Source organism: Chiloscyllium plagiosum, unplaced genomic scaffold (assembly GCF_037043375.1).
Source record: "Chiloscyllium plagiosum isolate Xiang-an unplaced genomic scaffold, Cpla_swu_hap1 HiC_scaffold_22, whole genome shotgun sequence".
NCBI classification, from domain to species: Eukaryota; Metazoa; Chordata; class Chondrichthyes; order Orectolobiformes; family Hemiscylliidae; genus Chiloscyllium; species Chiloscyllium plagiosum.
In genome coordinates, this window is record NW_028270160.1 from 16,723,324 (window position 1) to 16,733,222 (window position 9,899).

Here is a 9,899-nt window from a genome sequence, read left to right on the forward strand (position 1 = left end):
CTAAAGCCCCTCTATCCTACACTATTCCATTTTCATCCAAATGTCTATCCAATGACCATTTAAATGCCCTTAAAGTTGGCAAGTCCACTACTGTTGCAGGCAATTCCATGCCCCTACTATTCTCTGAGTAAAGAAACTACCACATGACATCTATTCTACATCTATCACCCTTCAATTTAAAGCTATGTCCCCTTATGCTAGCCATCACCATCCGAGGAAAACGGCTCTCACTCTCTACCCTATCTAACCCTCTGATTATCTTATATGTCTCTATTAAGTCACCTCTCAACCTTCTTCTCTGGTGAAAACAGCCTCAAATCCCCCAGCCTTTCCTCATAAGACCGTCCCTCCATACCAGGCAACATCCTAGTAAGTCTCCTCTGAACCCTTTCCAAAGTTTCCACATCCTTCCAATAATGTGGTGACCAGAACTGTATACAATTGACCAGAACTGTACGCAATGTACAGTTCATTCTTCCTTACTGGAGTTGACATTATCAAACCCATTGATTAATTATTGGACCTGGATAGAAAAGCCATCATGTTCAAGGTGTTGACATTTCAATGGATGACCCCAGGGCGATGTGTTGGGATTGTCCTAATAAGAACTCAACATCAGAAGGTATTTGGAGCTCTTGGAAAAATCAGCCAAACCCTTCACAAAGGGAAGCACAAGATAAAGAGAAATGAATCCAGAAAAGGTCAAAATAAAATAAAGAATCATGGATTTTGGAAATCTGAAACAAAGACATAAGTTACTGGAGAAACTCAGCAGGTCTGGCAGCATCTATGGAGAGAGAAACAGAGTTAATGTTGGGAGGAGTTATATTTGTCTTGATGACAGCATCAGGGGACAGGGGTCAGAGAGGAGTGATTGGATGGTGGAGAGGGAGCCCAGAGACAGAGAGAGGAAATTTAGGCAGATAAAGGCAGAAAATGCTGGTCTTTGTTTAACTATGATGTGGGGGTGCCGGTGTTGGACTGGGGTGGACAAAGTTAAAAATCACGCAACTCCAGGTTATAGTCCAACAGGTTTAGTTGGAAGTACAGGTTTTCGGAGTGCTGATCCTTTGTCAGGTAGCTAGTCCACTGATGAAGGAGCAGTGTTCTGAAAGCTTGTACTTCCAAATAAACCTGTTGGACTATAACCTGGTGTTGGGTGATTTGTAACTTTGTTTAACCAGTCAGCCACCTTCTGAGGCAGGAGGAACTGAGTGCTCACTCTTCTACTGTGGACTCTTTCTGTGCATGAACTGTTTATGCCTCTCATCTCTCAACAAACACTGCTAAATACTTCAGTCTCCTCAGATTTGGCTTTTGTTCCTGTTACTTGGAATATGTAAGTTGATCATCACTGTTTAGTTATGTAACTTCAACTCATGCAAATCTTGACTCACACCTAAGAGCGCTCCCCGATCACATTGCGCTTGCTGACTTATGCTGGCTCACAGTCTAGCAACATCCCAATTTTATAATTCTCATCCCTGTTTTCAAATCTATTCATGATCTTGCCTCTTCAATCTCTGGAATCTCTTCCAGCTCTACAGCACTCTGACATCTCTGCACTCCTCCAATTCTGGATTTGCCCATCCCTGATTTTAATGGCTTCACTCTAGAGACTTTTCAGCCGCCCAGGTTCCAAGCTCCCAAATTCCCTCCCTAAATCTCTCCTTCTCTCCAATCCTTTAATATGTTCCTCAAATCCTACTTCTTTGTCCAGGCTTTCGGCCATCTGTCCTAATCTCTCCTGACATGACTTCTTGCCAAACCTTGTTTGCTAAACACCTCGTAGAGTACCATGGGACACATGCTTTGATTAGGTGCTACATAGGTGCACAGCAGAGGTGTCAACTCTGTGCGTGTAAGAGCTAATGGCTGAGTAAGGCCAGAAAATGCTGTAAGCAGAGACTGCCAGACACAGATGAACTCAATACCAAAACATTTTGCACAATATTATCTCTTCAAACAGTCAATGGAAGCAAGAGTTCCCAGTTGATAGAAACGTGAGATATTTAATGGCAGACTCGAATAAGAACTGTTTAGGAATTTCTATAACTGGAAATAGCAGATAAACATTTGAGCTAATGTCTCAGTGATAGGATTACAGATGCTGATACAAATTGTTCTGACACATCAGTGAGGCCTCCTATTTGGACACTGTGCAAGATACTTGAGGTGCATTCCTGAGATGCAAGGACTTTACTTGCGAGAAAAGTCTGATGGAGCGTTTCTTCCAGCCATCAGCTGCCAGCTGTGAATGTGTCTAATGGTGAAATCCAATCGGACTTTGTGGATGATATTCAATGGTGATTTTAAGCTATTAAGGAGAAGGTTCCTCACCATCACTCACAACTGGGACACAAAGATGATTCAAGCTCAGGTGATATTGTCCAACTTCACCATGACAGGGCTAGAATTGAGCTGTGCAGAAGGTGCAGTTAATCTGAGTAATTCAATGATCCAAAGTTGGTCAGAGCCAATTGGGAGTGGCTGGGTTCTGTTCTGAGCTCTGCAACTCAAAGGAGATCTTGACCATGGAGGATCAGCAGCAGATTTTGTGAAGTGGGTGTCAGACTCAATATCCATGTCAGCTCTGGTGAGCCTCTCAGTCACTGAGATTTTCTCCTACTTTATTTTTAATTCCAAAAATATACTTTATTCATAAAAAATATCTTTATTTTCTATATATATAGTCACAATTGCATTTTGGTTCTGTACAGTTGCATATTAAGGAAACAAACAAACATTGGAATTTGACTCTCCAAATGAACCAAAAGGCATTTCCTACTTGAATCAAGCTTTATTTACATGCATTTTAGGCACCAGAAGGGTCCAATAACTGAATGGACCCCCATTTGACTTCAGCAAAAGACCTCAGGCCGTGGTCTTTTCCCACTGTGACTTGGCAGCTGCTGCCCCAAGCTCAGGGCATCCCTCAGCACCTAATCCTGGACCTTGGAATGTGCCTGTCTGCAACACTTGGTTGAGGTCAACTCCTTGCTCTGGAAGACCAACAAGTTTTGGGCAGATCAAAGAGCACCTTTCACCAAGTTGATGGTCCTCCAGGCGCAGTTGATGTTTGTCTCAGTGTGTGTCACAGGGAACAGACCATAGAGCACAGAGTCCTGCGTCACGGAGCTGCTCGGGACGTTCTGTTCCTCAGGAGCTTCCTGAGGCAGCTCAGATGAAAGCGGCTGAACTTCTTGGTATGACTCTGGTCCTTGTTTCAGACGTGTCAAGCAGGTTGGGTAGGAGTATGGTTGTATGGGGTTTCTGTTTGGGATAATCAGACCACGTGAGCAGAAAGCATTGATAAACAGAGGAAGGGAACCCGCCAGTGAGGTTGAATTGTCTTGTTTATGATATTGAGGAGCCCTGGGCTGATGGGGCCCATCATCCTTCAGCACGTCCTCTTGGTCATATGTGTTGTTTAAGGTAACGGTTCTGAAGAGTTCTTGTTGAAAGCTCCAACCAATCTGATGCTGTCATACATGGGTGAGGAGAAGAGGAGTCTACCTCAAGATCCTGACAGAGACTGAGGAGTCATCAGTGTTCCTGACTATTTGGATGGGTATATGAATAGGAAGGATTTGGAGGGATATGGGCCAGGTGCTGGCAGGTGGGACAAGATTGGGTTGGGATATCTGGTCGGCATGGGTGGGTTGGACCGAAGGGTCTGTTTCCATGCTGTATATCTGTATGACTCTGTGTCTCTATGTCTAACTAGACAATGTAATAGCCTACTGCTTGTTATTAGGAAAGGTTCCTTTTCTTGTTAAGATTTTCTAGTGGTTTATTTTCTACCCCTACTGACCAAAGATGTCCTTGGTCCCAGTGTGGAAATGAGGATTGGGAGCAATGTTCCCTCCAAGCTGCTCAGAAGATCAGTGTATTGACTCCTGCAACCTCAGTCAGAACAAATATTTGGGACTTTCATCAGGCATTGAGCTCAAAGGTGAGTGAATGTACTTGGAAATTGGGGAAACAGTCTATATGTTTAAAAAAATCTAAATTGCCAGAGCAAAATTATAATCTGTGAAAAGTCAAGTTTTGAGGTGAGTGTGTTTCTAAGGCAAAGTGAAAAGGCATGGTTCACAAACAGGGAGCTGGAGGGGTGCGGGGGATGCAGGACAGAGGGGGTACTGAGTGACAGTGTGAGGGAGCTGAATTAACAGCAGTAGAGATGCAGTCAGCAATACAGAGTGCTGGGGAGAAGGGTTACTGGAGTTGGACTAACATCAGGAGACATATAGTTATCAGCTGTTCCTATCAGGATCAATGGGTATGGATGGTGATGGTTACTAAAACAAACTAGGCGAAGGCAGTAATTATATCATTCCCAGCAAGATTAACTTGAATGTGGAGAATGCCATAAACTGGTGTTAATCATGCAGTTCCCAGCAGCCCCTGCTCTGTTTCCTGCTAGCTGCAATAATAAAGTGAGTTGCTCCTTTGTTTAAATGTTCTTGATTGGTCTAAATTTGGCATAACGTCTGTGTTATTCAATCCTGTGATTACAGATGAAAGACAGTTGGGTCAATCGCTGTTATTTTAACTTGAGGGGGGTTGATAATTACTGTTTGTACAGAGTTGGCCAGGAACAGCTGTTATATATAAGAGTGAGTGTGTATTCAGTAACTTGATCTGTGGTCACCCTTCAGCCAGTGTGTTACTGAGAGTGCAGAGCTGAGTGCTTCCCAGAAAGTAGGACATTGGGGCAATGCAGCATAACATTGCAAACTCTACTAACCAACAGACAACTGGCAGAGGGACCACTGCTGGCCCTGAACATTAGTGCGAAACAAAGGAGCTTGCAGAACAGTCACATTCATCATGAACAACCTTCCCCATCAAACGAATGCTTGAGAAGTGTTTTTGTAACTGAGGAAATGCAGCGGCTACCTTGTGCACTGAAACATAGATAATAGCCTGAGAGGGAAGACAGGACCTTGGTTTAACACGTGATCCAAACGTTGGCAGCATTCACACTGCAGCACTCCCTCAGTACTGATCCTCTGACAGTGCGGCACTCCCTCAGTACTGACCCACTGACAGTGCGGCACTCCCTCAGTACTGACCCACTGACAGTGCGGCACTCCCTCCGTCCTGATCCTCCAACAGTGAAGCACTCCCTCAGTACTGACCCTCCGACAGTGCGGCACTCCCTCAGTACTGACCCTCCGACAGTGCAGCACTCCCTCAGTACTGACCCTCCGACAGTGCGGCATTCCTTAGTACTGATCCTCCAACAGTGAAGCACTCCCTCAGTACTGATCCTCCAACAGTGCGGCACTCTCTCAGTAATGACCCTCTGACAATGTGGCACTCCCTCAAAACTGACCCTCCGACAGTGCGGCACTCCCTCAGTACAGATCCTCCAACAGTGCGGCACTCCCTCAGTACTGACCCTCCGACAGTGTGGCACTCCCTCAGTACTGATCCTCTGACAGTGCGGCACTCCCTCAGTACTGACCCACTGACAGTGCGGCACTCCCTCAGTACTGACCCTCCGACAGTGCGGCACTCCCTCAGTGCTGACCCTCCGACAGTGCGGCACTCCCTCAGTACTGATCCTCCGACAGTGCGGCACTCCCTCAGTACTGACCCTCCGACAGTGCAGCACTCCCTCAGTACTGACCCTCCGACAGTGCGGCACTCCCTCAGTACTGACCCTCCGACAGTGCGGCACTCCCTCAGTACTGACCCTCCGACAGTGCGGCACTCCCTCAGTACTGATCCTCCGACAGTGCGGCACTCTTTCAGTAATGACCCTCTGACAATGTGGCACTCCCTCAGTACTGACCCTCCGACAGTGCGGCACTCCCTCAGTAATGACCCTCTGACAATGTGGCACTCCCTCAGTACTGATCCTCCGACAGTGCGGCACTCTCTCAGTAATGACCCTCTGACAATGTGGCTCTCCCTCAGTACTGACCCTCCGACAGTGCGGCACTCCCTCAGTACTGACCCTCCGACAGTGCGGCACTCCCTCAGTACTGATCCTCCGACAGTGCGGCACTCTCTCAGTAATGACCCTCTGACAATGTGGCACTCCCTCAGTACTGACCCTCCGACAGTGCGGCACTCCCTCAGTACTGACCCTCCGACAGTGCGGCACTCCCTCAGTACTGATCCTCCGACAGTGCGGCACTCTCTCAGTAATGACCCTCTGACAATGTGGCACTCCCTCAGTACTGACCCTCCGACAGTGCGGCACTCCCTCAGTACTGATCCTCCGACAGTGCAGCACTCCCTCAGTACTGACCCTCCGACAGTGCGGCAGCCCCTCAGTACTGATCCTCCAACAGTGAAGCACTCCCTCAGTACTGATCCTCCAACAGTGCGGCACTCTCTCAGTAATGACCCTCTGACAATGTGGCACTCCCTCAGTACTGACCCTCCGACAGTGCGGCACTCCCTCAGTACAGATCCTCCGACAGTGCGGCACTCCCTCAGTACCGATCCTCCAACAGTGCGGCACTCCCTCAGTACTGACCCACTGACAGTGTAGCACTCCCTCAGTACTGACTTTCCGAGAGTGTAGCACTCCCTCAGTACTGACATTGTGACAGTGTAGCACTCCCGCAGTACTGACCCTCTGACAGTGTAGCACTCCCTTAGTACTGACATTCTGACAGTGTAGCACTCCCTCAGCACTGACATTCCGACAGTGCAGCACTCCCTCAGTACTGACCCTCTGATAATGCTGCACTCCCACAATTCTGACCCTCTGACGGTGCAGCAGTCTCTCAGTACTGATCCTCCAACAGTGCGGCACTCTCTCAGTAATGACCCTCTGACAATGTGGCACTCCCTCAGTACTGACCCTCCGACAGTGCGGCACTCCCTCAGTACAGATCCTCCGACAGTGCGGCACTCCCTCAGTACCGATCCTCCAACAGTGCGGCACTCCCTCAGTACTGACCCACTGACAGTGTAGCACTCCCTCAGTACTGACTTTCCGAGAGTGTAGCACTCCCTCAGTACTGACATTGTGACAGTGTAGCACTCCCGCAGTACTGACCCTCTGACAGTGTAGCACTCCCTTAGTACTGACATTCTGACAGTGTAGCACTCCCTCAGCACTGACATTCCGACAGTGCAGCACTCCCTCAGTACTGACCCTCTGATAATGCTGCACTCCCACAATTCTGACCCTCTGACGGTGCAGCAGTCTCTCAGTACTGACGATCCAACAGTGAGGCACTCCCTCAGTGCTGCAGAGGGAGTATTAGCCACAATTAAGAATGTTTGTCACAAGGGTGTCATTTGAAGCTGCAATGTTTGTGTGTAAGAGACAAGGGCCTGACAGATTCACAGAATTGTCATGGTGCAGAGAAGGGTCATTCAGCTCATCATGTCAGTATTCACAGAGACTCAATGATTTCACAGTCATAGAGATGTACAACGCAGAAACAGACCTTTAGTCCAATTCGTCCATGCCGAACAGATATCCTAACATAATCTAGTCCCATTTACCAGCACTTGGCTTCTCTCCCTCTAAACTCTTCCTATTCAAATACCCATCCAGATGCCTTTTAAATGTTGCAATTATATCAGCCTCCACCACTTCCTCTGGCAGCTCATTCTACACTCACACCACTTTCTGTGTGAAAAAGTTGCTTCTTCGGTCCCTTTTAAATCTTTCCCCTCTCACATTAAACCTATGTCCTATAGTTCTGGACTCCCCAACCCCAGGGAAAAGACTTTGTCTATTTATCCTATCATTGCTCTTCATGATTTTATAAACCTCTATAAAGTCACCCCTCAGCCTCCGACGCTCCAGGGAAAACAGCCCCCTATAGCTCAAATCCTCCAACCCTGGCAACATCCTTGTCAATCCTTTCTGAACCCTTTCAAGTTTCACAACATTCTTCCGAGACCAAAATTGCACAGAATATTCCAAAAGTGGCCTAACCAATGTCCTGTACAGCTGCAACATGACCTCCCAACTCCTACACTCAATGCTCTGACCAATAAAGGAAAGCATACCAAACACGTTCTTCACTATCCTATATACCTGCGATTCCACTTTCATGGAGCTATGAACCTGCGCTCCAAGGTCTCTTTGTTCAGCAACACGTCCCAGAACCTTCCCATTAAGTGTATAACTCCTGCTGTGATTTGCCTTTGTCTGATAGCACAATAATATTCGATCATCAGCACAGGCACCACATCCCTGGCTCTGCTGTCCATGTTAGTTACCTCTCAGATTTGCTCAGAGGCAATGGAGACTTTCTGTTCATCCTGGGGAGTTGTCCTGTGCTTCAATGTGATTTCACAAATGCCAGCTTCCTTCACCCCATTGGCCATTGTCGCCATGCCAACCCAGAGATGGTGTGTCAGGAGCTTTCTGATTGCTGCATATTTCAGAATAGAAACTGATCATTCCCCTACCAAGGCAGCTCAGGGACTGTGCTCAGTTAGTTGCTCCAATCCATGGTCACACTTCAGTGCTATAGTCACTGGAGAAGGTGTAGTGAGAATGAGATATAAACCCTGCTGCTTGAACCCTGCCCAGTGCTCCCCCCCAACCCCTCAAAAGGGTCATTGCCGAGGGATAAATTCAGCTGGACTGCGCTGGCTACCTGTCATCTCTATTGAGGCTCACACTCCAAAGACGGGCTGTGTGTTCAGCACAGTCTTCAGGGCTAAAAGCCTCAGCTCTGTTAGAAACCCAAACACGTATTTCTGAATATTCTATCCCACCCTGCCTTTAACTGAGGAAAACTTCCGCAAAAGTTGCAAATGTGCTTCTTGGAGTCCAGGGGGATATAAAAAGCAAAGCATGAGCTGTCCACACAGATTTAAAAACTGCGTCTTCCAATCACCACATAATGCATTCCAGCTGTAACTCCAGCCCAACAGAGAGAGTCATTAACCCATTCAACCCTCAGGAATACTAACCCTTTCCACCTTAGGAACAATTAACCCCTTCCACACTAGGGGCAATTAGCCAATTTCACACTCAGCCTTAATCCGACAAAGCCAATTAAATACCTTTTCATGTGTTGCCACTGATGTAGTACAAAAATGCTATTTCTTCTATGACAGAGAAAATTTGAAAACAGCAGGATTCCACAATGTTCAGATAATCCTCTCCAGGTGATATGGGTTAAAGGAGAAATATGAGAACAACATCAGGGAGCTATCTCCTGATTCGTCCTCCAGGCCAGGCCACGTCATCTTACACATTCCCCTGAAAGGACAAAATCAGCCATTGTTTCATGATTTCTGAAAACTCAAAACAAGGCCACACAACCCCATTATTGACCCTCTGACAGTATGGCACTCCTTCAGTACTGACCCTCTGACAGTGCAGCACTCCTTCATTACTGACCCTCTAACAGCACGGGACTCCCTCAGAACTGACCCTCTGACAGCATGGCACTCCCTCAATTACTGACTCTCTGACAGTGTAGCACTCCCTCAGTACTGAACCTGTGACAGTGCAGCACTCCCTCAGTACTGACCCTCCGACAGTGCAGCACTCCCTCAGTACTGACCCTCTGACAGCACGGCACTCTCTCAGTACTGACCCTCTGACAGTGCGGCACTCCCTCCGTACTGACACTCTGACAGTGCAGCACTCCCTCAGTACTGAGTCTCTGACACTGCAGCACTCCCTCAGTACTGACCCTCTGACAGTGCAGCATTCCCTCAGTACTGACAGTGCAGCACTCCCTCACTACGACCCTCTGACAGTGCAGCACTCCCTCAGTACTGACCCTCTGACAGTGCAGCACTCCCTCAGTACTGACCCTCTGACAGTGTGGCACTTCCTCAGTACTGACCCTCTGACAGCACGGCACTCTCTCAGTACTGACCCTCTGATAGTGCGGCACTCCCTCCGTACTGACACTCTGACAGTGCAGCACTCCCTCAGTACTGAGCCTCTG